The following is a 5,979-nucleotide window of genomic DNA, read 5'->3' as shown; positions in this document are numbered from 1 at the left end:
TTTAGTTATCTGCTAATCTTTATTTAAGTGTCTTGCAGGGATGGGGAGGATTTCGCATGACAAACAATGCTGCTACGAACATTCTTGCATGTATATTCTTTATATGTGTGCAAGAATTTTTTTAGAATATATCCTTATAATGGTATTGCTTGATTATAGAGAAGCATATCTTTAATTTTACTAAATGCTTCCAAATTTGCCTCCAACATAATTGTGCCCATTTACCTTCTCAACAAGAATGCATGAGTTCCTGTGACTCCACATTTTTGCCAAAACTTGGTCTTTCAAACTGATATGAGATGGTGTATGTCATGGTCAGGTTCATGTGTCAACTTGGCCAAGTGGTGGTACCTGTTTGTCTGGTTGGCCAAGTGCTGGCTAGTCTTTTGCTATGAGGACATTTCATAGAATTAGATCATGATCATGTCAGCTGCATCCACAGCTGATTCCATTTGTAATCAGCCAAGAGGAGTGTCTTCTGCAATGAGTGATGCTTAATCCAATCACTGGAAGCCTTTTAAGGAGGATTCAGAAGAGACAGGTTCTCTTCCTGCTTTGGCTGGTGAGCCTCTCCTGTGGAGTTCATCCAGACCCTCCATCAGAGTCGTTGTCTTCACAGCCTGCCCTGCGGATTTTGGATCTGCATTCCCACGGTCACATGAGACACTTTTATAAATTTTATATTTGCGAGTGTTCCCTTTTGATTCTGTTTCTCTAGAGAACCCTAACTAATACAGTGTATCAATGCAATATTAATTTATAATCATCTTATTACTAAATGTGCTTATGTTCCTATTAACTATTTAGTTTTTCTTTTCTGTCAATGTCTAGTTTGCGTCTTTGCCTATTTTTTCTGAAGGCTTGTTTTATAGAAAATCCTTATATATAGTGGATACTCTTCCTTTGTTTATATGTATTGCAAATATCCTTAAGTAGCTACCACTGGTCTTTTCTTTATTAGGTTTTTAGATTGTTCATTTTACTTTTAATGGAGTTGAATTTTCATCATTAATGATGTGTGTTTTTGTGCCTTGTTTTAAAAATTTCTGCATTTCTTTTTTATTTTTATTTAAGAAAACAAACAATACACTGATAACCACCAAAAATGGATATTTTAGTTAGCTTCACTATTGGCATATTTAATTAAAGTATCCATATGATCATTGAAAAACCTGTACTTGCACAATAAATTTCATAAACCCATTTAAAATTAAGGCAATAAGAAAAAATCTACAAATTGAGAGAGCAGTGTTCTTAAATTCTAAGTATTAAACACTAACTTAAATACCATTTGGACATCTATCAAAACTGAATGTTTTCAAAATATCAATTAGAAAGTTGTCAGAAATATCTACATTGCTATAGTAATGACCTATGTTACTATACATTTTCCTGATTTCAGGAAAATATGAAGACATAAATATCACTACAATTAACATATGAAAATCTTTACCACCTAAAATTAATATCTGAGTTAGCTTATCCATAGGCATATTTAAATGAAATAACTAAATAATCATTATATAGCCTGTTTGTACAATATGTTTCATAGACTGATTCAAAATGAAACCAAGGGGGTTTTCCTGGAAGATGGCTGAATAGGGTAGCTCGAGTTCAGCCTTGCTCCATGGAAAAGTTAGAGAAGGGACAGGAGGGTGACTGAGATGGCAATTCAAGAGTGCAGCTGACCTGGGAGAGCCTTCTGCACCACACAAGTTGGCCCTGGTTGCAGAGGCTGAAGAACTGAAAAGCAGAAAGCTGAAGCCTGGCACAGAGGTACGGAGCCCATGGGAGTGCATGGACAGGGAGACGGGGACTAGGAAGTAAGCCAGGTCACATTCTTTAAATGCCCTTTCCTCGCCAGCTCAGCCCTGTGACCTACAACTCACCGCACACCCCATGCACTGAAACCTGTCACCTACTCCCATTCTCCATGCTCCAGGTGCCCCTGCCCCCCCCCCAGCCCCCAGCACATGTACCCACCCCCAGCGCAGCCCAGCCTAGCTCTCCTGCATCCCTCTAGAGCACTACCTGCCCCTCCCTGTTCCCTGCAGGCTGCTGGCAGCACATAAAGGCTGTGGGCACCAACCTCCATACCAGGCTAGTTGCACAGCCTCACCCTGTCCTCCTGAGCTCTGCACACCAGTTTATAACACTCCTAGACCTACACATGCACACAGGCCCTCAATCATATCCTTCAACTCTGGGAACTACAGTTTACAGTGCTCCTAGTCCTTCACATGCACAGGGACCTCAGTCATGCTTCCCAGCTCTGAAAAAGCACTGACCTGCATAGCTAGGTCATATCTGCCCCCAACACATGAAGGCATAACATCACTCTACACATGCACACAAAGGGCCCCGCATCCTAGACCAGTACACACCAGGTTTATGTCCTCCAGACTGGTGCAACCATACAGCTACATCCTCCCTGGTCATTGGGCACCCACGTTCACAAGTATCAGTGTAGCATCCTGAACCTGTGCCTATACCTGCCCTGCAATGAATCACTGCACTGTTGTGCCCCACCCCATACCCTGCTCCCTGCTGCAAACCATCCCACAAAGACAAGGCCTAGACTACTGAAAGAAATCAACTCCCAAAGTAAATCAATCAAGATATTTATATGCAATGAAAACAACAGAAGATCACTGAGCATATCAAAATGCAGACAGACCCCCGATGAATCCCAGAATGATTTGATCAGTGACTGGAAAAGTATTTGCAAGCCCCCTTTGGGGAATGGTGAGAGTGGGGAGAAATTCAACTTCCCCAAGTTGAATTCTTGATATTCTCACAACCAGTGTGGACAACCAAAGCTATAGGCTGAGCCCCCAGTCTTGGGGTTTGTTCACATGAAACTTAACCACACAAAGGATAGGTCAAGTCTACTTAAAATTTAGGCCTAAGAGTCACCCCCAAGAGAGCCTCTTTTGTTGCTCAGATGTGGCCTTTCTCTGCAGCCAATATGATGAGCAGTCTTACCACCCTCCCCCTCTCTGCATGGGACATGACTCCCAGGGGTGTGGACCTTCCTGGCAACGTGGGACAGAGATCCTGGAATGAGCTGAGACTCAGCATCAAAGGACTGAGAAAAACCCTAGAATGAGCTGAGAATTAACATCAAGAGACTGGGAGAACCTTCGTGACCAAAAGGGGGAAGAGTAAAATGAGACAAAGTGTCAATGGCTGAGAGATTCCAAACAGAGTCGAGAGGTTATCCTGGAGGTTATTCTTACGCATTAAGTAGATATCACCTTGTTGTTCAAGATGTAGTGGAGAGGCTGGAGGGAATTGCCTGAAAATGTAGTGCTGTGTTCCAGTAGCCATGTTTCTTGATGATGATTGAACAATGATATAGCTTTCACAAAGAGACTCTGTGAATGTGAAAACCTTATGTCTGATGCTCCTTTTAGCTACTATATCAACAGAAGAGTAGAACATATGGAATAAAAATAAATAATAGAGGGAACAAATGTTAAAATAAATTCAGTTTGAAATAGTGGTAAATGAAAGTGAGGGGTAAGGGATATGGTACGTATAGTTTTTTTTTTTCTCTATTATCATTTTATTTCTTTTTCTGTTGTCTTTTTATTTCTTTTTCTAAATCGATGCAAATGTACTCAGAAATGATGAATATGCAACTATGTGATGATATTAAGAATTAATGATTATATATGTAGAATGGAATGATATTTAAATGTTTTGTTAATTTTTTTTAACTTTTGATCATTCCATTCTGCATACATAATCAGTAATTTACAATATCATCACATAGTCACATATTCATCATCATGATCATTTCTTGGAACATTTGCATCTATTCAGAAAAAGAAATAAAAAGAAAACAGGAAAAAATTCATATATACCATACCCCTTTTCCCCTTCACTGACTAGTATGATTTTTAATAATTTTTCATCAGTTATAACAAAAATAACTATTAAAAAAGTGCAATAAAGAAAGCACTATCATCAATTGTAACAAATGTGCCACACCAATGCAGAGTGTTGGTGGCAGGGTAGTAAGTGGGGATCCTGTGTTTTATGGATGATTATTCTATAAACCCACAACTTCTCTAATTAAAAAGACAAAAACAATAAAATACAACTTTGCTGCTGAGCAACTTTGCTGCTAGTTGAATTTCCCTGAGGTTTTATGATCTCTAATGGATGGGAACTACTAAATAAAAAAAAAAGTCACTGGTAGAATGGAGAGTTATTGGTAATCCCCTCCAACAAGCAGCATGAGGTAAGCTATGTAAGACTGCAGAGCCTGACTGTCAGTTTAACACATATTTACTGAGCACCCTGCCATATGTAAGGTGCTATGATGGAGCCGAGCCCACGGTACTTGGCTGCTATGCTTTGAAGAGAGTAGTATATAGTTTACTAAGTGACAGGTGGCAGGAAAATCTTAGTTGCAACACGTAACTTGAAAGTAATTCACCTCATTACAGTTTAAAAATGTAGCACTTTGGGTTTCAGATTATTCCACTTCTTCCTTAGTTCAGATCTGGTGCTTTCAGAAGCAAAGATACAGTCGATGGATTCGTAAGACAGATCCCACATCTGAGACTGGTTCAAATTAAATGTTTCAGCTGCTAGCTGGTACTCTTGAGAAAGGTGTGTTGCAAAAACACCCTTATCATCAGTACAGATCACAGAAGGATGAGCAATGCTGTGCCAGAATCCAAAATGATGCTGGTCATAAGATGGAACTGTCTGACTTTTGACGTTTGAGGTCAAACAGAATTCTAGTGGTATCTTGTGATGTCTCACAAAGTTCACCAGATCGGGGGATCCTCCCTCGGAGGAGTTAAGAAATGTCCCATGCCCAGTTCTGTCAGGAAGCAGATCCAGTAGTATTTGTGTTTCTTTTTTTTGGTTTGGAATCTCTGCAAGATGCAATGCTAACTTCAGACCAGCTCTTTTAGCTTCTAAAAAAGGTTCCAAGAAGTCTTTTGCTTGTCCTACAGCTGGGTCTCCACTAAGGTCAAGGCCAAGAACTGTATCCTCAGTAGAAAGGAAGAACTCTTCAGCAAGTTTAATAGTCTCCTTGGCTACTGATGGACCACCTCTCCTGTCAATTGCTACCAAATACCTAACATCAATGTCTAAGTTTTCTTGTTTGGACTGTTTTATACCCTCGAGTATGGATTCCACATAAGTCTTTTTAGTCATTCCTGTAGTATTTTCTCCTCTAGGTGTGCTCCTTAGTTCCAGGTACTTGACACCATCATCTGCAAATTCTTTAATAACATCTTTTGTAACCATTAGAATATCTTCAGTGCTAGCAGTGAGCTGATGAATAATCTGAAATACCTGGAAATATTCTTCTAAAGTTCTCTTTTTTCCTTTGTCAATCACAGTCATCTGATTGTGGATTTTAAGATCTGGCTTCTTGGCTATTAATTTCTTCATGGTATTAGAACTAATAGATCCATTCAAGCAGGCATGAAGTTCCACTTTTGGCAATTCCAAGTAAAAGTTGGTCTCCCGTGGTTGTTGCTGTTCATCTGCCTCCATCATGATTTTAGAAGAGAAAAAGGTCCTTCTTCAGTATGAACTGTGATTGTAGTCAGTAAGATCTGTGGTCCTGAATTTCTTCAGATCACTCTACTTCTTCACATTTTATTGAGGTTAGCTATGTATGTCACTCTCGGCTCAGCTTTACTTTTCTGTTCTTCACCTCTCCCTCTCCACTGATTTCCCTCAGGGTGCCAACAGGCATAGACAGTATCTGCTTTTACCTTGTGCACGGAAGGGGAGGAAGTGACAGAGGAGAGGTGATTTTTCCGTACAGAGGTTGGCGACGCGGGTACTATCCAAATCAAAGCGCAGCTAGCAGCCAAGCTGGACTGCCGTTCCTGAGTCTCTCCAGACCATGGGCCCTCGAAGCCACGAGTGTCAGGCAGGAGCAGTTCAGAGCACCAATGACAACAGCGCCCTCAGCAAGAGTTCTCTGGCCGCGCGCGGGTA

At 40.5% G+C, this 5,979-nt stretch overlaps 1 pseudogene; it reads right to left on the bottom strand.

Moving 5' to 3' along the window:
• Window positions 1-4,458: 4,458 nt before the first annotated feature.
• LOC143645949 (N6-Methyl-AMP deaminase pseudogene) lies at window positions 4,459-5,745 on the bottom strand (annotated as a pseudogene).
• Between the last annotated feature and the right edge of the window lie 234 nt (window positions 5,746-5,979).

Source organism: Tamandua tetradactyla, chromosome 9 (genome assembly GCF_023851605.1).
Source record: "Tamandua tetradactyla isolate mTamTet1 chromosome 9, mTamTet1.pri, whole genome shotgun sequence".
NCBI lineage: Eukaryota > Metazoa > Chordata > Mammalia > Pilosa > Myrmecophagidae > Tamandua > Tamandua tetradactyla.
Note: the sequence above shows the minus strand (reverse complement) of the source record. Positions and strands in the feature narration are given on the sequence as shown.